Here is a 23,516-nt window from a genome sequence, read left to right on the forward strand (position 1 = left end):
CGTTGGGTCTTTGAAACCCTCTAAGCACTGTACCATTAAATGTCTGCTGTTCGCAGTGTCTCTAGGCTAGGCTCTTTGGTATTAGGTATATTTTTACTAAATCACATCATCCTAATTTGTCGTCTTCTCTAAAAATGATATATTATGACCTCAACAGAGAGTTTAGTTCATGTGAATGTAATGATTTTTGACTCGATTGATTTTACAGTGCAAATATTTGACAACTGTTAACCTTTATTTGTAGTTTTTTTATATATAAGATCCTTCATGCTCGGATTGAATATTTAATATTATTTCAATCAAGCAATTCGTGTTTAGTAATCTTTATACCAATAGATATAGCAAAAGAATCAGATTTTACGCTGATTTCAAATATATAAGTTTTATCTAATCTTACCCATCAAAAGTACGCACCGGAGAAAGTGTGCCTTATTTTCGAAAAAAAAGGGAAAACCCTCCTAAGGGTCATAGAACCTTAATGAAAATCACATCATCAGATTCGGTGTATTAGAGATTCTGATTGTAGAGGCTTCAAGCTTCTATCTGCAAAAATGTGGAACTCTATTTTTTGCCAGAAGACTTATCAAATAGGAGGGGGTAGTTGTTTGTTTTTTCCCCAGGTGTGGTTGTGTTGACCCACTTTTCCTAGTCTTGTGTAGAAATTTTTGTAAAATATCATATTACAATGGATCTTGAAAGTAAAATTTTTATTATTTTATTTATTATAAGTTTGATAATATATTTTTTTACTTTATCTGGAATTTTTTTTAAGTTTTTTATTTTTTAATGTTTTTTTTTTCATTTTTTATGATTGGTTCTAAAAAAAAGAATTTTCATTTATTAATTTAATAAATTATTGAATAAATAGAACTATTATTATTGTTTTTTTTACGATGACGTAGTATTTAATGATGTACCAGTCATATGCAGGACAAACAATTGTAAAGCAATTGTAACCATCGGGTTAAACTTTGGAGTTGTGTGCTATGTAATAAAAAAAAAATGCTGTAAGTGAGATAAGATTTTTGCTATGGTGGCTCTAGCCTCTTGTGCCCGGGGCACTATTTTGATTTCTGGGGCCAGTGCCCCCTCTCTCCTTCCCTTAAAACCACCTCTAGGTTTTTGAAAGAAGGGATGCTTCTGATTGATATAAGACCTGACCTTTTAAGTTGAAAAGCTATTTAACCAAATAGGAAACTAATATTACCACACTTGTTTGAGAAATTGCAGGATTTAACTGATCCTGGAGATTTTTCACTGGCATTAGGAAGAAGATTGAAAACCTTATTATTATGGTTCCAGAGTGCCCTTTTTTGGAGCACTCTGGTTCTTTACTGAAAACCAATTTTATTTGGTTCGGGCACTTTGCTAAAAACCAATTTTATTACAAATATTATCTTTTTACTTAATATTGAACATAAACATTAAAATTATAGTAAATTTTTTAACTGATGAACTTTCAACAATTAATATCATTATATATCAAATATTAAGTTTATTTTAATAATTCTTTCTAAATTTGTTCAAGACGAATATAGTTCACTGCAAACATGAGTTTGGACACTGCCCCCTTCCTTAACTGTTAAAACCAAAAGTCTACTGTGTCATTGGCGCTTTGCTGAAAACGAATTATATTATAAATATTTTCTTTTCCAGTTCTTGCAGCATTGAAAATAAAAATAAATTATAGTCAAATAAATTCTTGAACTGATGGACCTTTCAATAATTAATATCTTTATTCATCAAATATTAAATTTGATGTTGTTTATACCGTCCAAGACTCGTCAAGACCCATATAGTTTTCAGTAAAGCGCCAATGACGCAGTAAGTTTTAGACTTATAGTGAGATAAGGAGGCGATACCCAAACTCTTGTTTGTTGTGATTTTTGCTCGTTTCAATATTGAATTGCATATTCAATTGAAGTTTCACTCGTTTTAAGATTTATTTATTCATTTACATTACTATCTATTATATTTTTATTTTTATTTATTTTTTATTTAATTTATTTTAGTGTTATTTTTCATTAATAATTCAATATCAAAAAATTTTTTTTAATTTAAATATTGATTTTAATATTAAATCTAATCATTGCTCACTTTAATATTTATTTATAAAATTATATTATCAATTATTTTTTTTTCTTATTTTGTTTCGATATTTAATTTATGTTCTTTTTCTATTTAATTTATTATTTAATAATGTTTTCTTGTCTTGTAGATTTTTTAATTTAAAAGAAGATTTTTACTTAATATCAAAAATTTAAAATTCAATTTTATTTAATTTTAAAAACTTTTTTTTTAGAAAGGTTTTTTTTTTAATTTTTTTTTTTTTTTTTTCTAATTTTTTATATTTTAAATTTATTTTTTTTCAATATAAAGATGAAAAAATTAAAATTTTAATAAAAGTATAAAAACTTTTATAAAAGTAACAATATAAAAGCGAAAAAATTGGTTTGTGTGAACCTCGGAGTTTTTATTATCTTTTGTTTGAGCTATTTTTAACAAACTGGCTATCTCAAATTTTTATACAATGGGTTTGGGGAAAAAAGGGCGTGGTGGAGGTTTAATTGCCATTCATTCTCTTTTGAATCTTTAGAAGTGAGCTAGAACTTCCTGTATTCAATCAAATGAACCCTCTCTGAAGTTTATATGAGCATCCTTTCGATAAGAACCATATATACCCCCAGAGTATAACTTAAAACGCCAATCCCTGGGGGTTGTGTCTTTAAAGAACTAAAGAAGTTTTTTTAAAGAACTAAAAAACTTTAGCGTAAAGAACGAGGGGTTGAGGCGAGAGAATCTCCTTCATATTCATAATTATTTCTGTCCGTTTCAAGCTTTAATGTTGCTCCTTACTTCCAGTTGAAAGAACTTGTTTTTTCTATTTACTCTCGACAAGGAATGTAACTGAATATATTTTCTATAATTCACATATTATAGAAATTCACTGTATATATATGTTATAACAGTAAGATCACGACTGATGATTTTTGGCACTTCATTCTCGGCGCGTGCAAACAGGTCCTCCCATTTAGTCTGACATTAGTGGATTAGTGTGGATCTCTCAATCACTGAAAAATGGTATAAATTTGTATTATTGGTAATTGCGAAAGCAGAAAAAACTTGGTGAGCCGGATTTTTTGGCGAAATCGTGCATATTATGAAGTGAATTTAAGAATCAGAAAATCAAGACATACCTATCAAGGAAAATAAACTAGCAAGTAATTATTTTAGTTTTAGTAGTTTAAACATTTGATTAATTTTTTATTATAAAAACGGTTCAAAATTTTAAAAACTTGTGTTTAATTATCTCCTTAATGAGCTCCTCAGTACTACAGACAATAAAATCAAACCAATATCAATAAACATATGTGAAAAAAGGGAAGTAATTATATTTAATTTAGCTGCAAGTCTGCATTCATGTCTACCACGTCATTTTACTTTCAGAAACAAATGATAAAACTTTGGAATTTAAATATCAATGCAAAGCGTCAAATTTCATAATCTAATGTCATCATGGTATGGTATTGTTCAAATAAAACTTATTTTTAACTGGGTTACCGTTGTAAATTCATTCTTTGTTTTTTCTTTTCATTCTTAAACCAATTCTACAAGTAATGCAAAACGATAAAGTTTGACTCTTACTCACAACTTTATTTATTAGAAGAATAACACACTTTAGCGAAAAGAGCAAGGCGTTGAGGCCTTGCTTTTCATATACGGAATAATTTCTGTTTGTTTTAAGTTTCAATATTGCTCCTTACTTCCAATTAACAGAACTTGTTTTTATTTAATAAAAATAAAAAAAGCAGTAGCAACAGTAGTGATACAACTTATGTATCCTAAAGAATAAAAATTCAAAGCAATGGAATTCAGTCGGATCCATGAACCGAAGGCAAAGTCGTCTTCTGAAATAAAGTTTGACTGCAAAATTAGTCCCGATGGCTTACGTATCCGCAAACGTTTCACATTTTTGGCTGCTAGTCCTGACGGCTTTTTACGGGGCCCATCTGGTTAAAACGAAATAAGGCCCGCAATAATTATCGGTTGGTATTGTCCGCGGGTACATTTGGTAAGGTTGATTTTTTTTGGCGAGGGGGCGGGGGGCCACGGGGGACTTGGTCCGCAAGTGGGAATACACCGGAGGGGATTTTTCAGGGGGATGCGTCTAGGCCCTTCTTAAATAGCTCAAATGTTTTATTTTTCTGCTAATGGACCTTTTATCTTCAAAAAAGGGAAAATATATGCGTCACACGAGTCACCTCGAGTCACAAGCCCCAGTCCTTAAGACTGAAACTCTTTTTCCTGGAAAGAAGGTGCTTCTCACTCTTTCCCACTGAGAGCTGATTACAATAGCGTACAAGAGAAGCAGTAACAGAGAGATTTATGAACTTTTTTCGTGAGAATTAGCAGCAAGGATGTGCCACATAAAAACTGCAATATTTCTCTTGCAGTTTTTATGTGGCACATCCTTGCCAGTTTGGTGGTAATTATCTTTAAGTTTTTTTCAGTCTTAATTTAACACAAATTTAAAGTAAGGGAAAAGCAAAAAATTAAAACTAACAGAAATTATCCGTAAGTGAGGGGGGGAGTGGCAGGCCCTTACTCAAACCACGCGCGTGAATAAATATTATTAATGTAAATAAAAAAGCTTCTCATTCAAATACAACTGTCCGCATGTTTAATAAGTATTTTTTTTATCAGAATTTTAAAAAAAAATTAAATATTAATATAAATTAGCTAGGGTTGGGATGGGACAGCCCCCGTCATATGTGGAATAATTTCTGTTCGTTTTAATTTTTCATGTTGCTGTTTAACTTCAGTTGAAAAAACTTGTTTTTCATTTTAATATCTGATTGTTTTTCAAATCATACCAGGAAACCCCCTTTACTCTGTAAACCTCCATGCCTTCTTAAAACCAGAACATAATTATCACTTTAATGAAAAAAAATACATTTTAAACGTTATCACTTTTTTTACTTTAATAAATAAAAAAATATTAAAACTTCAAGGAATAAATGTCATTATATGTACATTTGATATATTTATTATCCATACAGCAGTACAATAATTACACAACAATCTACTAATCCTCAAAAAGGCTCCATGGCATGTATTAGGGAAATTATGAAACAAATCTCATAACATCAAACATTTAAACACTCAATATTCAAAGCATTTGCTTTATAAAAATGGAGCAGGGCCGTATCCAAGATTTTTGTTCGGGGGGGGGGGCATCCAATTTTTTTCCCGGTTTATGTTTATAAAAAACTCGAGCAAAATAAAATGAGATCTAGAATAATATTCCACCACGTGCTAACCCGGACGCGTCCACTAGGCATACTTTCTGATCTTGAAGTGTAATTTTTTTTCTTTTCTTTTCTTTAGTAACGCAAAAACAATGCAAGTATTTACATACAGTTAAATACTACAAGCGATTTTTTTTTTTTTGAGACAGCAAAAACAGTTAACGCAAAAAGAAGCCAAATAGTAGAAGTAGTCTATATATATATATATTTTTTTTAGCTAAAAGTAAGGGGGATTATCTATAAAACGAAATCCAGGTGACGATTTTTCTTCCCTGCAAAAATGTCGATGACCTTGTCGGGGCAGATGTCAACGTCCCTATGGACTACAAGGAGGGCTAAGCCACTCAATTGTTCTTCTCCTGTTGAATTTCTCAGCCAGGTTTTGAGCCTTCTGAGTGTAGATAAACTTCTTTCCGGAGTAGCAGTGCTAACAGGTAACGTCGCAAGAACAGCCAGAAGAAGAATGCATTTGGAAAAAAGGTGGCGTCACATGCCTGAAGCGAAGACACAGCACAAGTAGGTCTCTTTGATACCGGAACATTTAAATTTAAATTTAGGGGTCATAGTGTTAACACAGTACCTTGTCCGATGTGTGGGAAAGATGATGAGGATATTTTTCATTTTTTGGGGAATTGTAAGGAATTTGCGGATCAGAAAAATGAGTGTTTTTCGTTAGGGCTGATATATCGTGAAATATTTATCTCTTTATAAATGTTTTCGTGAATATTCATATATAAGAACGTTTTTTATTTTTTATTTATTTGTTTTTTTTTGTTAGTTTTTAATATGTATATGTTCTGTATTTTTACTATGGACTGACTAATTTTCCTTTAAATAAATACATATAATAAATTGTAAAACTACAAGACACACAATACATATTATGTTTATTTCAGATATCGAATAATAGGATCCCGTAGAAAACACCTGAACCTATATAATATATAAAACTTTATAGATGGCGTTGGCTGTTTTTCTCGGATATTAACTTCAAATCTCTTACTTCTAGTTAAATTTATTAACTCATTAAGTTTCGTCTCACATTTAAGCCTATTTTATTTTTTTAACTAATAAAGTTAATTATAAGGTTAACTATTAGCCAATATCAACATTTGAGGATTTAATTTTGAGCTCATTGAATTAAGCAATTAAAGAATTGAACCATACCAAAACTGAGTCTCATACATAGCTAGTGACTAATTTGAATATCCAAGGTTTGAAATTGACTGTTTGAACATTGTCTTAAGTAAGAATAATGACTAGGTAATAACTATTTTCAATTGATTAATCTGAATAATTCTAAGTAACAATTAAAAATTTCATATATGATAAATGAACTTTGATATTCTTTCTGCCCAAAATATGGGAAGTCAAGCCTACCTCATATAAAGTATATTTGCCTCTATAAATATGATCAGGGTGTTAAGTACCCAGGACAAATACTGTAAAAAGTGTTAACGATAGGATTTTTAGGTTGTTGGTTTAATTTATAATGTTCTCATTTTTTCTTTTCTCAAAAAGGTAATTTTAAATTTTTTATACTGTTTGTTTTAATAATAAATACTATTAGATTTTGTTTTGAAAAAATTTTTAATTAATTTAATTATGTAATTTATTATTTTTAATATTTAATCAGTAAATTGATTTCGTAATTTCTTGTTCGATGGAAAAGTATGTGCAGTCTTTACCAATATTAAGACAAACATTCCTCATCTGATAACTCATTTTTTAAAAAAAAGTTATTAGATACACCTTTTTGTTTCTTGCACGAAGCTGTATTCTAACAACTATGAAGTCTTGATAAAGGCATCATTTTGGGGATGGATGGGGCAATAATTATCTCCCATTAGGATTTGAACAATACCTTTTTTTGACATTTTCATAAAAAAATACAATTTTTTAGCATTGTCGTCGAAAATAAAATGACAAAACATGCAAGGCAATCTTAATGGTTTGAATAGGAAAACATGATATTACATTCTTTCATCTGAGAGAGAACATGAATCATCAGCAATTATTTGAAAATACCTAAAAAAAATGGTCGAAAAATCCAGGAAAAGCCACGCCTTTATATTTTCCTAGGAGATGGTAAGCCCTCACTCTATCTGATGGATCACTTTCAATCATGATTTTCAATACTTACTAAAAGTTGATTTAATAATTTTTTTTTTACAGTTAAATGATAATTAATTTTTAACTAAAAACTATTTAAAAATTTATGAAATTAAAAATAAGAAAAAAAAAAATTAAAGTTATATATTTTTATATAGAATGTAAAAAAAAAACAAACATCATTAAATTTCATTTCAATAAATAGACATTAATAAACACACAAATATATTATTACAATTATTGATATAAAAAACTCTTAGAGTTTTTACCAGTTATCAATTAAATAAAATTATTTATTATTATTATTATCTACAAAAGTATAAATATCATTAAATGACTGTATTAACAAAAAACACACTACCATCCTATTAAGATTAAACAAAAAATACATAAATAAAACACCAACTACACTCGAACTTAAATTTGATTGAATGTAAAAATAGGCTTGTATGAGACAAAATTTTTTACATAAATGTTCCATATGGGTGGGCAACATCGGTCTTCCCCTTAAAGATTCAGCCCATTTTGTTATTTGGTAACAGATGGTCTTAAATTCTGGACAAAACAACAAAGAAAAAGAGAAGAAAAGTCACAGAAATTGAACCCAGATTTTGAAGTTTTCCAAGCGCCATCGGAACGGCTTGGGTTCAGCGTAAAAACAGTACGTACGACTGGCTTCATAGGAAGCTATAGTGGTGACAGCGGTCAAGTATAGTTCTGACACACGGGCGCTTAGGAAGGCGGAGTAGGATTAGTTAGATGTCTGCCTGAGGAATTGTCAATGGATAGTATTGGGTTCCCGTTTCACTGACTATTTCAAACTGTAAGCTTTACGACAATTAAGTTTCTATCCCATCCTCTATGTTGGTCTTAGGTACCTTGGCAACTGCAATAAGTTGTTAGTAGTATTTCTGTGAGATAGCGGAGTGGTAGCTGTGACCTTTTGCGACTCATGCCTTTCTGAATTTTTTTCGAGAATTTTTGAATTTTTTTAATAAAATCAAGCGCGTCTTTGGATAGTTTTTTTTTTTTGTCAAAGTGACGTATGTGGGAACTAAGGGCAAGCTGAGAGATCATCACTTTCAAACTTTGAAAGGGGCTCTTTCGATTAGAAATTGAAAAGATTAGTGCACTTTTTAATAGTCGAAAGTGATTGAGGGGTAACCAGCCCCCCCATGCCCATCATTTTCAAAAACACATCCAATCAAAATTTTGAGATAGCCCGGTTGCTCAGTATAGTTAAAAGGTTCGGAAATTAGGTCTTTGAGGATGACACCCCCCCCCCCTACAGCCCTTTGGGAAAGGGGGGTAATTTCGTCCAGGGGGTCATTTAATTTTTTTTATATAAATTGGTCGTATACGCATCAGAGGGGGGGGCATTGGATTGGTAATAATAAGTTCCCTTTTTAAGAGTCAAAGTTATCAAAGGGCAGCGTAATTGCGGTGCATAATTAAACAGCTGTGTGGGCACAATGTTTTTTTTCTTTGCTATTTTTTATTTTGTTTTTTAGACGATGACACTTCTTATTGTAGGAGTTGTCTTAGAAACTTCGAAAGGGCTCATTGCCCAAATATATCCAGTCAAAATTTTGAGATAATCATTTGAGACAATCTTTTGATGTACCTATTGGTATCAAAATTCTGTTTTTTAGAGTTTCGGTTACCATTGAGCCGGGTCGCTCCTTACTTACAGTTCGTTACCATTGGTACGAAGATTCCACAAAGAACCTTTAGGTAATCTAGGCCTGCATAGGCCCTAGAGCAAGGTCTGCAAGTTAGGAATTCATTAACTGTTAACGCATAGTATATATTATTGAGAAAGTTATTCATGTTTTACCTTTACTTTCCCAATAGACCAAGGTAATTCAGATAATCCTATCAGAGAAGGGTGAGGGTAGTATTGAACTAAATCAAACATGTGGTGTATACGTACTGTTACTAGGTCATAGGTCAGGAATGACTCAGTATCTGAATTTGTACCCTTCAGGACCTGATAATGGAGATTATGAATTGACCATAGAGTTAATATTTGAACGCTACTGCTACTACTACTACTACACTAACTTCGACTACTACAACTACCACCGCTACTACTATGTCAGCCACTGCACTCAGATTGACATATTGATGATAAATTTAAAGTAAACCAAACGACACTTTGCGCAGGCACATTGTCAAAAAAGCTTATCTCCAGAATGGATTCGAGTTTTTAAGTTGAATCATTCAGACAATCCTTAGAGAGTAAGATCAATTGATCAACAGTTACTATGTGCACTCTACTACTAATGCTACTCCAACTTATACATGTGCTTCTGCAACTAATTCTGCTACTTAGACTACTACCTCTATTCCAACTACATTTCGGGGTAAGAGTATTAAGATGGAAATCACAAAAGTATATAAATATACAGGTTATCAAAATAAAATATAAGCAATATTATAGCAACAGGTTATTTTATTCAGTTGAAACTTCCAGGACTTGATAAGAAGGATGTTCAAACTACAAAAAGACAATACATATGATATTGGTAATTCTAATTCAGTGACTTTAACTAATTACACTAATAGTAATAAGGTGAAACTCCTTGTAAAAGTTTAGGGAGTTTTCCAATTAAACAGAAAAAACTAGAGTATATGTATGTATGTTTTCAAAATGGCATCCTAGAAATATCATAGGCAGCGCCACTCTATAATAGCTAGAAATATCATTGAAACTTTTGCTTGATTTTTTCATTGCTAGATTCACTAGTTATCTTGTTGAGCTTATTGACTCTGACCTCAAGCTGAAATATCTGACTGAGGGGATTTAACTTTTAATCCTGTTTAGATTACTGGGTAGATTAAAAGTGTTTGTTAATGACACAAATGGGACATCAAATGAAATCAGAGCGCAATTACAAAAATGGGATGGGTTTTAACGAAACCTGTAATGAAAACAAATTTACCCTTGATCTTAGACGCATATATGTCTGACTCTTAATGGGACGTGGCTGCTCAGATTATATATTCCTAAGAAGAAAAAATTAAAAGGGTGGATGGTCTTTGATACCTTAGATGAGACTTCTTTGTTCCCTCTTGTGTGCAGTTTTGTTCCTAATCCAAATTTTTAGTTTTTATAATAACCTGATTTTTTTAAATAATTGTTGAAATTAAAGTCTATTTGCCGATTTTTGCCAGAAGGAGATAAAATATTAGATCTTAGTTTATATTTTTGTGAAATGCATAAAAAAAAGGACAGGCCTATATCATTTAAACTGAATAAGAATTTGTGAAAAAAGCTCGGTTCAACGCTGTTCAAAGTCATTGAAGATGTGTGAAAATAAGCTTCGTGCGCTTGACATTCTTGAAGTCCTTTTTGACAACCTTTGTCCAGAATTGATTTGTGACCGAGTTCTTCCATATTTGGTAAGCCTTTTATCGTTGTCTATCTTTCTCTTTTTTTCAAAACACTTCGAACTTGAAAAATTCAGCTGTAATTTCTTTTATATTAACATTATGTTCTTTGTTTCTTCCCGTGAAAATTAAGAATGACTAAGTGTAAAAAAAAAAAAAAAAAAAAAAAAAAAAAAAAAAAAAAAAAAAAAACTTTAACTTTGTGGATGGCCAGAATTATTTGAGCACAAATGGATCTTATTATTGACGATGTTTTATTGATTATTATGATATTGATCATATAAAATAAAAGCTTGACATTCTGAGTGAAAATGAGAGAAAAAAAATATTGTTTTAGTTCCAGCGTACGCTTAAGGATATACGAGCCAAAAATGTCTTTAATATTATTCTTATCATTCTAATTTGTTTTTACAGTTGGCGACTTTCTTTCTTACTTAAATTTATTGAAATTGTTTAAGTCCTCTGTATTTTATTTTTTTCATTTTATTCCGTATTTTATTTTTTATTTTTGTTATTGTTTTTTTGGTTTATGTACATTAATATAATAAAGTATAAATTTTTATCTGCTTTATCTGATTTTCGTTTTTTATTAAATAGTAAAATTTAAACCGGTGTCTCTCTCACTACATCTGAACTGTTTTCTCTTAAAATAATGTTTTTTTATTCTCTCTTATTATTAACTTCTTTTACTGAGGTTTTTGTTCTGATTAATCATGATTCTCGATCCTTAGTCACTTATTTTGAAAATTCTTTTAATTAATTTTTTTAAATTAAAAGTTTTAAATTATCAAATAATTAAATTTGAAATCATTCTATATTTAAATGGAACATCTTCTTTTAAAATCAAAGATATGTTGGGAAACTATTATCTGTAGCTACTCACTTCTTAAGGTCTTAACTAGACTTGGGCCTGTACATTTGAGTAACATAGGTTTGTTTTTTCATCATTTTATGGAAACGCTTGATATTCCAAAATTTATCAATAAATGTTATTCAACATTTCAGTCTCTTTTAGCAAAATTATCAGTTTTATGTCTTAAGAGAATACTCACCCTCAGCTATAACTTGTTTACTATTTATTGGTTCCATGTTAAGTACTTAATATTTTTTACGTGAATTTCTTTGTTATTTTTGCCTGGTATTTGGTTTTTAGTTCTTAGGTCTATTGATTATTCTTTATTTTGTATTTTGTTTTAGTTTTTGTAATATTTGAGAGAAGCACATAATCTTTTGAATATTTATTAATATTCTATTTTATTATTATACATTTATAAGTTTTTTTATTCCTATAGAATTATAATGCCTAGTAACTGGAATTTACATATCGACATCGCTTGTTCGTTTTCGCTCTGAAAAATTTTCCTCTTTCTCTTGTAACAAACTTTATAAAGAGGTATTTAGTTGTATTGTCTCGCTTTGCTGATTTATTTATAATATTGAAAAATTTTTATATTAATTTACACCTTTATCAATTATCTTCTGGAAATTATTAGACATTTTTTTAAGAATTTTTTCAAATTTTTATATAACAATTCAAATTTAACGTATTATATAATTCTTTTTTTCTTTTTTTTTTAAGTTTATACTGGCTCGTGAAAGAAATCCAGTTGTAAGGTGAAGGACAGTGAAGACGCTTATAAAAGTCCTTTGCTCAATTGACCAGCTACGCTGACTGGACAGGAATATCTTCCCGGATTATATTTTGCCAGAACTCGCTCAGGCATGTACCGCTCAATCAATCTCATTTTATTATATGAAGATGATTTAGAAGCAGTATTAAATGTATAAATATTAAGAATAAAATAGAAAATCATGTAATTTAACGCAATTTAAGGATATTGAATATAAAAAGTGTAAAGGAAAATGTCTCCGAAAGAGTTCGTAACAAAGGATCCAATTGACATTGGAACTTAATAGGGTCGCGTTAGAGTGATGCTTGGCATAATTTGCATCGGAGAAGCTTGTGCAGCTATGTGCAGCTAGGCCTTAGACGATTCGGTAGTGCAATGTATTGTTAGTGGTGTTAGTAGTGGTATGCTCATATAGGCAACAAAAATTGCCAGTATTCTCGAAATTGCTATTGTATTTCTTTCGGCCACAACTTTCTAATTCAATCTTGGGATTGAATGAATCTAATAATCTTAATCAATTTTTAAAATCAATCTAATTTGATTAATCTGACTTGGCACTACTATGAATATTAGTATTAATAGTTAGTTGCACGTGACAGGTGACAGGAATAGCTCGTATTCACTAAAATATTATACATCTTTCGGCCATACACTAATATAAATGTTATACACTAAAATATTATAAAATATTATACATTAGGCGACAAAAATTGCTAGTATTCTCGAAATTGCTATGTATTTCTTTCAAATCAAGCTCATTTATCCAATCCAATTAATTAAAAATTAATCTTATTTACTTTAATTCAATCAATCAAGCCATATTCAATCAAAATACACTTTAACTTAATCATATTCAGTAGATTATTTCTATGACCACACTGGCTAAGAAAGACAGAACAATAACATGTAAGAAAAGATAACATGTTAATATCATGTTTTATGCCGTTAACAGTTAAAACTTATCTTGGGTGTGAATTTATAATTCCTCTGGAGGGAAGTGGCAAAACGCACTGGTTATGGCGTTTTCGGTAGCGAAGGACTATCAAAACCTACTACTAGGCAAGTTTTTTTGATAATTTTGTCTATTTTGTGAATAATATTGTTTTGAGTGTGCTAAATATTTGCCCCTTTTCAATATTTGGGTAAGTGGATATAAATTGTTTGTGTTAGTATATTGGTATCTAAGAGCAGAGGAAACAGAAAGATTTCCAAATAGAGTCTTTCCAAAAATTTCTAGTAATTTGGGAGTTCAATATTTGTTGACTTTTGACAGTTCAATGTTTCGGAGGTGAGAATATATAGTTTGTGTTAATATGCTGCAATCAAAGAGATGAGACAATAGAGAGGTTTCCAAAATAATGAGGTTTCAGTAGATTCTATTAACTTTGCCTTAAATATTCGCTGGCCTTGGTCTGTTCAATATTGGCGTAGGTGGAAATATATAGTTTATGTCAGTATACGGTCATCAGAGACAGGAGATAATTGAGAGGCTTCAGTAGATTCTGTTAACTTAGCCTTAAATATTTGTTGGTCTTGGCCTATTAAATGCTTGAGTAGTTTTAAATATACAGTTATTTTATTATATTTTTATAAAAAAAGAGATAATAGAGAAGCTTTCAAAACTGACAAGGTGGTGAACGTTTTTGACTCGTCACACTGCCATTTTGAAGATGAAACGCACAATTTTTGCTGTTTTAGACCATAATTCTCGCTAAAATTGTGGCAGAACCAGCATTCTTAGAAACTTGAGCCTGTCGCTCAAACCCAACGCAGTTTTCTCGTCAACATTCTAATTATTCATTTATTGATTTTTTTTTGGTCCGTTCTTAAAGGAATGGTTGCAGAACCAGCTTACTTAGAAACTTGACCGTGAGTCTCAAATTTTAAATAGTATTCTCTTGTAATTTTAGTTTCTTGTTAAATTTTCATGTAGTTCTGATTACATTTTTAGTTAGTTGTGGTAGACATTTTTCTTCCTTTTCCGAATGTTTTCCATTGGTACCAGGATTCCACATAGTATTAAATTGTGGATTTGTATAAATATACTAAATTTGTCTTTAGACTTAGCCCTTTGTGTATTATTAACCTTAGAATAGTCCGGCATAAGCGCAGATAAACAGAAGATGGAATATCTAGTAAGATTTGTTTTATTGAATATTATGAATTGTTGTAGAGGTGCTATATATTTCTGTGTTTGTAATTTCATTTTAGATATTTGTCAATCAAACAGTTCGTAGTAACAAACTGGAAGTAAGGAGCGACCCGGCTCATTGGTATCAGTTCCGATATTCCGTATATGAATGGGTGTGTCCCCTCCTCAACGCCTTGCAATTTACGCTAAATTTTTTTATTTTTTTTATTAATAAATGTGTGATTCAGTAAAAATTCAGCGTAAATAGCAAGGCGTTGAGCAGAGGGCAGCCCCTTTCATATACGGACTAATTTCTGTTCGTTTTAAGTTTTAATGTCGCTCCTTACTTTCAGTTTTAAAAACTTGTTTTTTTCTATTTAATTTATTATCGTTTTTTAGTTAATGCAGCTTTTATTTTGGTTCACCTTCATTGAATAAGTAAACAAAATTTTGTTCAAATTCTTTAAAAATGACCCCTTAATCACAAAGGCCGTTAATTAGAATAAATAGCTCTTATGAAACTACTAAAAAATCTTTGGCCTAAAGAGCGAGGTATTGACTAGAAGGTGAACACAGTCATATAGCTAATATTTTTTTGTTCGTTTTAAGTTTTGATGTTGCTCCTTGCTTTCAGTTGAAAAACTTGTTTTTTTTATATTTAATTGCTGATTTTTTTTTTAAATAATGATGGGAAATCCGGCGCCCCCTTCATATCAATGTCCCTTCCCCCGTGAAAACTTCCTTCATGAAAAGATAATACCATAAAACTACCGACCCCACCCCCACACCCCCCCACCCAAAAGATTATGCCAGAAAAACGCTGTATAAAGTACAAAAAACAAAAAAAACTGTTAAACTATAGTAAAGTTCATAACTTTAAGCCCTCCCCCTGGGGGCTCCGAGGGATTAAGTCATCCTAAAAGACATCTTTGTAATATTTTCGACCATGCTGAACAAAATGGCTATCTCAAAATTTGTATCGGGTGACTTTGGGAAAAAAATGAGCTTGGTAGGGGGCCTAGTTGCCCTCCATTTGTTTTGGTCACTTAAAAAGGGCAGTAGAACGTTTAATTTCCGTTCCAATGTGCCCTTTAACGATATTCTAGGACCACTGGGTCGATATGATCACCCCTGGAAAAAAAAAACAAAAACAAATAAAAACGCATCCGTGATCTTTCTTCTGGCAAAAAATGCAAAATTCCACATTTTTGTAGATAGGAGCTTGAAACCTCTACAGTAGAGTTCTCTGATACGCTGAATATGATGGTGTTATTTGCATTAAGGTTCTATAACTTTTAGGGGGTCTTTCCCCCTTTTTTCAAATATCAGACAAATTTTCTCAGGCTCGTATTTTTTGATGGTTAAGATGAAACTTATATATTTGAAATCAGAATTAAAATTTGATTCTTTTGATGTATCTATTGGTATCAAAATTCTGTTTTTTAGAGTTTCGGTTACCATTGAGCCATTACCATTGTCCGTATATGAATGGGGCTCTTCCCTCCTGAACGCCTTGCTCTTTACGCTAAATTTTTTTATTGTTTTAAAAAATAAAGTTGTGAGACAGAGTCAAACTTTAGCGTAAAGAGCAAGGCGTTGAGGAGGGGACAGCCCCTTTCATATACGGAATAATTTCTGTTCGTTTTAAGTTTTAATGTCGCTCCTTACTTTGAGTTTAAAAAACTTGTTTTTTTTAATTTAATTTATGATCGTTTTTTAGTTAATGCAGCTTTTATTTTGGTTCACCGTCATTGAATAAGTAAACAAAATTTTGTTCAAATTCTTTAAAAATGAGCCCTTAATCACAAAGGCCGTTAATTAGAATAAATAGCTCTTATTAAAGTACTAAAAAATCTTTGGCTTAAAGAGCGAAGCATTGACTAGAAGGTGAACCCAATCATATAGCTAATATTTTTTTGTTCGTTTTAAGTTTTGATGTTGCTCCTTACTTTCAGTTGAAAAACTTGTTTTTTCTATATTTAATTTCTGATTTTTTTTTAAAATAATGATGGGAAATCCGGCGCCCCCTTCATATCAATGTCCCTTCCCCCGTGAAAATTTCCTTCATGAAGGGCTTAAAGTTATGAACTTTACCGTATGTTAACATATAGTATTGGTTTTTGGAAAGCATACAGACGTTTCCAGGGGGAATCTTTTCTGGTTGTGGGGTAGGGGGGTGGGTCGGGGGTTATATGCGAGGATCTTTTCATGAAGTAAGTTTTCATGGGGGAAGGGACATTGCTATGAAGGGGGCGCCAGATTTCCCATAATTATTTTAAAAAAAATCAGGAATTAAATATAAAAAAACAAGTTTTTCAACTGAAAGTAAGGAGCAACATCAAAACGAACAAAAACGAACAACATCAAAAACGAACAAAAAAATATTAGCTATGTGATTGGGTTCACCTTCTAGTCCATGCCTCGCTCTTTAGGCCAAAGATTTTTTAGTAGTTTCATAAGAGCTATTTATTCTAATTAACGGCCTTTGTGATTAAGGGGTCATTTTTAAAGAATTTGAACAAAATTTTGTTTACTTATTCAATGACGGTGAACCAAAATAAAAGCTGCATTAACTAAAACACGATCAGAAATTAAATAGAAAAAAACAAGTTTTTAAAACTGAAAGTAAGGAGCGACATTAAAACTTAAAACGAACAGAAATTAGTCCGTATATGAAAGGGGCTGCCCTCTGCTCAACGCCTTGCTCTTTACGCTGAATATTGACTGACTCACAAATTTATGTCTTTAAAAACAAAAAAAAATTCGCTTAAAGATCAAGGGATTGAGAGAGAGGTCACACCCATGCATATACGGAATATCCGAACTGATACCAATGAGACGGGTCGCTCCTGACTTCCAGTTTGTTACTACTAACTCATTGATTGACAAATATCTTAAATGAATATACCAACACAGAAATATATATCACCTCTACAACACTTCAGTATATTAAATAAAAAGAATCTTAATAGATATTCCATCTTCTGTTTATCTGCGCTTATGCCGGCCTATTCTAAGGTTAATAAGACACAAAGATCTATGTATAAAGACATATTTATTACATTTATACAAATCCACAATTTAATACTATGTGGACTCCTGTTACCACGTTAAAAAACTTGTAAAATGAATAAAAAGGTCTACCGCAACACAATAAAACAGCAATCAAAACTGCCGTAAAATATAAAAAGAAATTAAAATAAAAATATACTGAGTTTTACACTTACTTAATATCGTGAATTTTCTAATTTAAACTGTTTACGCACCACTTAAATTAAGACAAGCACAAAAAAAAAATCAATAAATAAATAATTAGAAAGTTGACCTTACCAATCCGGTTTGGTTTTTAGTCACGCAACATTTTAAATTACTTCGTGGTATGACCAAAATTTATCAATCCTTATGGTATAAAAAAGAAAAAATTATGGGTTTCATCTTCAAAATGGCAGTGTGAAGAGTCAAAAACGTTCACAACCTTGTCGGTTTTTAAAGCTTCTCGAGTCTCTCTTTTTTTATGAAATTATACTCAAATAAATTTATATTTCAACCTAAACACTAATTTAATATGCAAAAACCAACAAAAATTTAAGGCTAAATTAACAGAATCTACTGAAGCCTCTCAATTATCTCCTGTCTCTGATGACCGGTATTTCCACCTACGCCAATATTGAACAGACCAAGGCAAGCAAATATTTAAGGTAAAGTTAATAGAATCTACTGAAACATAATTATTTTGGAAATCTCTCTATTGTCTCGTCTCTTTGATTGCAGCAAATTAACACAAACTATATATTCTCACCTCCGAAACATTGAACTGTCAAAAGTTAACAAATATTGACCTCCCAAAGTACTAGAATGTTTTTAAAAGACTCTATTTGGAAATCTTTCTGTCTCCTCTGCTCTAAGATACCAATATACTAACGCAAACAATTTATATCAACTTACCCAAATTTTGAAAATGGGCAAATATTTATCACACTCAAAACAATATTAGCATTTTTCTCGTCAACTTGCTAATTATTTTTTTTATTATTTTTTTTTTGGTCCGTTCTTAAAGGAATTTTGGCCTAAAGAGCTTAATTAAAAAATTTAACGTGTGTCTCAAATTTTAAATAGTATTATATTTTAATTTTAATTGCTTGTTAAATTTTCATGTAGTTTTGATTGCATTTTTAGTTTGTGGCGGTAGACATTTTTCTTCCTTTTCTAAGTGTTGTCCATTGGTACCAGGAGTCCACATAGAATTAAATTGTGGATTTGTATAAATATACTAAATTTGTCTTTTTACATAGCTATTTTTGTCTTATTAACATTAGAATAGGCAGGCATAAGAGCAGATCAACAGAAGATGGAATATCTAGTAAGATTTGTTTTATTGAATATACTGAATTGTTGCAGAGGTGCTATATAATTCTGTGTTGGTTAATTCATTTAAAATATTTGTCAATCAAACAGTTCGTGGTAACGAACTGTAAGTAAGGAGCGACCCGGCTCAATGGTAACCGAAACTCTAAAAAACGGAATTTTGATACCAATAGATACATAAAAAGAATCTGATTTTAATTTTGATTTCAAATATATAACTTTCATCAAGTTTAGTGCTACCCATCAAAAGTTACGCACCTGAGAAAATTTGGCTGATTTTCAAAAAAAGGGGGAAAGACCCCCTAAAAGTTATAGAACCTTAATGAAAATCGTACCATCATATTCAGCGTATCAGAGAACCCTACTGTAGAGGTTTCAATTTCCTATATACAAAAATGTGTAATTTTCCATTTTTTGCCAGGAGAAAGATCACGGATGCGTGTTTATTTGTTTTTTTTTTGTTTTTTTTCTTCTTTTCCCTAGGGGTGATCGTAACACCCAGTGGTCCTAGAATATTTTGGGAGGGCTCATTGGAACGGAAATTAAAAGTTCTAATGCCCTTTTTAAGTGACCAAAAAAATGAAGGCAACTAGGCCCCCTCCCACGCTCATTTTTTTCCCAAAGTCACCCGATCGAAATTTTGAGATGATCATTTTGTTCAGCATGGTCGAAAATGTTTTAATTATGTCTTTTAGGATGATTTAATCCCTCGAAGCCCTCAGGGGGAGGGCTGGAAGTTATGAACTTTACCCAATGTTAACATATAGTATTGTTTATTGGGAAGTATACAAAAGTTTTCTGGAGGTTTTTTTTCTGGTAGTGGGGTGGGGTGGGTGGGTCAGGGATAATATTCGAGGATCTGTCCATGAAGGAAGTTTTCATAGGGGAAGGGAAATTGCCATGAAGGCACTAAAATATTATACATCTTTCGGCCACAGCTTCTACGTCGGTCTTTGTGTTTAATCGAGCTCGTTTGTCCAATCCAATTAATTAAAAATTAAACTGATTTACTTTAATTCAATCAATCAAACCATATTCAATCAAAATACACTTTAACTTAATCATATTCAGTAGATAATTCCTATGACCACACCGGCTAAGCAAGACAGAACAATAACATGTAAGAAAAGAGAACATGTTTATGTCATTTTTTATGCCGTTAACAATTAAAACTTATCCTGTATGTGATTTTATAATTCCTCTGGAGGGAAGTGGCAAACCGCACTGGTTATGGCGTTTTCGGCAGCGAAGGACTATCAAAACCTACTATTAGGCAAGTTTTTTGGATAATTTTGTCTCTTTTGTGAATAATATTGTTTTGAGTGTGCTAAATATTTGCCCCTTTTCAATATTTGGGTAAGTGGATATAAATTGTTTGCGTTAGTATATTGGTATCTAAGAGCAGAGAAGACAGAAAGATTTCCAAATAGAGTCTCTCCAAAACTTTCTAGTAATTTGGGAGTTCAATATTTGTTGACTTTGGACAGTTCAATGTTTCTGAGGTGAAAATATATAGTTTGTGTTAATATGCTGCAATCAAAGAGATGTTTTTTTAAAATAATGATGGGAAATCCGGCACCCCCTTCATAGCAATGTCCCTTCCCCCATGAAAACTTCCTTCATGAAAAAATCCTCCCATATAACCCCCGCCCCACCCCCATATTCCACAACCAGAAAAATTCCCCCGGAAAACGTCTGTATAATTTGCAATAACCAATACGCAATGTTAACATAGGGTAAAGTTCATAACTTTAAGCCCTCCCCATGGAGGCTTCGAGGGATTAAGTCATCCTAAAAGACATAGTTATAACATTTTTGACCATGCTGAACAAAATGGCTATCTCAAAATTTGTATCGTGCGACTTTGGGAAAAAATGAGCTTGGGAGGGGGCCTAGTTGCACTCCATTTATTGGTCACTTATAAGGGGCACTAGAACTTGTAATTTCCGTTCCAATGAGCGATATTCTAGGACCACTGAGTCGATATGATCACCCTTGGGAAAAAAAAACAAAAACAAATAAACACGCTGATCTTTCTTCTGGCAAAAAATTCAAAATCCCACATTTTTCTAGATAGGAGCTTGAAACCTCTGCAGGAGGGTTCTCTGATACCCTGAATATGATTGTCTGATTTTGATTAAGGTTCTATAACTTTTTGGGGATATTTCCCCCTTTTTTCAAAAATCAGCCAAATTTTCTCAGGCTCGTAACTTTTGATAGGTAAGATGAAACTTGATGAAACTTATATATTTGAAATCTGAATTAAAATCTGATTTTTTTGATGTATCTATTGGTATCAAAACTTGTGACCACTACTACTGTTTGCAGCCACCACTACTGCTTGTAGATACTACTACTACTTATGACTGCTACTATTACTTGTGATTTCTGCTATTACTTTCAACTAAAATTACTGCTTATGTTTAAACTTTTGGCTAATGTTCAGGGGAGTATTGAATTAAATCAAAAAACAATATCTGTATCCATGTTGTCAAAAGATTCATCTGCAATATATCAAGGACGGCTATAGGTATTAAATTGAAACTTTCAATGAATGTTGAGGAAAATTAGGGACTAAATAAAAATATATTATGTGTAATATTTACAACCACTAAGTAATCAAAAATATGTGTTTGGTAAATTTTAAAATGTAATTTTTAAAATAAAATTCTATTCTCTTCTTCCCTTACAAAAATATCTCTATGGATCACCCTAATTTAATTTGCAATTTTTTTATTGTCCCATAGTATTTTGATCCCATTACATAAACCAACCACACACTTGACCCCAAACTACTAGAAAATAATTCTTTTCTTAAATCCTGTAATTCGGGACAAAGAGCCATGAAGTGAAGCATATTCTCGCCCTTATCTTCACACATGGGGTACGAGTAAAGACTATCTATTACCCTTACTGTCCCTGAGTGCCCTTCTTTCTCCAAATGCTAGGAAACTACATATTTTAATCTGGACTTTTTTAGGTCATTTTAGTTGCAACAAATTGATAGCATAATTTGTCTTTTTTTTTTCTCGCATAAAAGTTAAATAGCTTGCTTTCTCATGCTCAAAAGAAAATTATTGAAGTTTGTGTTTAGCTCATGTTAAGGACAACGGTCTGTTGGGTGCTAGAACATTGGCGCCATATCAATGATTGAAAACACTTCTAACCATTTTATAAAAGAAGAAAAAACGAAGAAAAAGAAGAAGAAAAAAAAGAATCCATGAATTGTGTCATGGAAAGTCAAGAAAAGGAACCTCGTAATTCTTTTTGCTTAGAAGTATCAGATCATTTGAATTTTTATTATATATTGAGCCTGTCATTGTTTTTCTAAGATATACGTTTTATTTATCATTTTTTCCTTTTTTTTCAGCTGGCGCAACACGAATCGCCATTGTTAAGATTTACCTTTGCAAAGTGTGTGACGTATTTTGCCAATCTTTCTTCTAAGTAAGACGATTTTTAATTCTGTCTTGTTACTTAAGAAAGTAAAATGAAAATAGTAACATTAATTTTTAGACTTAGTTTGAATGTTGATTTAGAATCTGAACCTCATAGCTGGTAGATATAGAATACATTTTAGGGAAATAGTCATCTGTGCGTATTGTTTGATATTTTAATGTCGGATTACGGAATATAAATCCAGATATTCAGCTGCTAGGGTAATAAAGTTTCATGTTTTGAATCAGAAATTTGCACAGTGGGAGGGGGCCTCGAGTCAAGCTGGATATAACAGAAGTTAGTTGAATAGGGGATTAGAGTGGGAGGGACAAGTGTATAAGAAAAAGGTGTTCAGTAGACGATAGCTTCAAGAAAAAGTATTCAGTAGAGGATAGCTTCCAGAAGAGGTGTTCAGTAGAGGATAGCTTCCAGAAAAGGTGTTCAGTAGAGGATAGCCTAAGAAAAAAGGTATCAGTAGAGGATAGCTTTCATTACTATTCAAATGAGAATAGCCACAGGCTAACTCCTCTATCCTAAAGGCCTTCGGGAGATCTCATAAAAATATTACTACTCCACGGTAGAATTCAGTACCGCTCTGGGTTACCGCTCTTGGAAGCTGGGCTGGAGCGGGGCTTACGTCCGCAGGTATGACCAATTGGACTTATACTGGGAAATCTAAACCCTGTCGAAACCACCGATGTTCTCTCTATCGACAGATATCACTACCAAACCCGGGGTATACGTCTAGAACAGAACAGTTGTGATCTAATACATTTAGTTATTACGTTTAAAGGTCATGGCGAAAACGAACTCTCGTAATATATAAACAAACTTACTTTTGTTATCTGAATATCACGGAAAATAGAACTTCAAACCACCAATATGCTCAGATTATAGGAAAAAATGTAAGCAAACTTATCAAGAAGCTAGAAGAATATCTCCTCTTGGGTCATTTGGGATTTAAATCACACTGACCGTGCTAAATCACACTGACCATGTTAAACAAATATCATTCTCATCTGTGATCGTCCTAAGCACATTTTTTTGCATTGCTCTCTTAATTGCACTACTCGCTTGGCTTGCCAGTGGCAGATTAAGAAACTTTTATTACTTTTTACGAAATTTAACTATTGCAAT

General features: G+C 31.8%; 2 long non-coding RNA genes across 2 annotated transcripts in view; both read left to right on the forward strand.

The window, feature by feature from the left end:
- The window catches only part of LOC148953564 (uncharacterized), a 29,939-nt gene extending 7,106 nt beyond the window's left edge, over positions 1 to 22,833 (forward strand). The window contains exon 2 of the long non-coding RNA XR_016141723.1: positions 22,312 to 22,833. This is a non-coding gene — a long non-coding RNA (uncharacterized LOC148953564). The remainder of the gene's footprint in view (positions 1 to 22,311) is intronic.
- On the forward strand, positions 5,461 to 12,554 carry LOC148953565 (uncharacterized). The gene is made up of 2 exons (XR_016141652.1): positions 5,461 to 5,825; positions 12,394 to 12,554. It is a non-coding gene; the product is annotated as an uncharacterized LOC148953565 (long non-coding RNA).
- Positions 22,834 to 23,516: the final 683 nt, after the last annotated feature.

Source organism: Artemia sp. Qi Xiang Cuo, chromosome 4 (assembly GCF_049724085.1).
Source record: "Artemia sp. Qi Xiang Cuo chromosome 4, ASM4972408v1, whole genome shotgun sequence".
Taxonomy (NCBI): Eukaryota; Metazoa; Arthropoda; class Branchiopoda; order Anostraca; family Artemiidae; genus Artemia; species Artemia sp. Qi Xiang Cuo.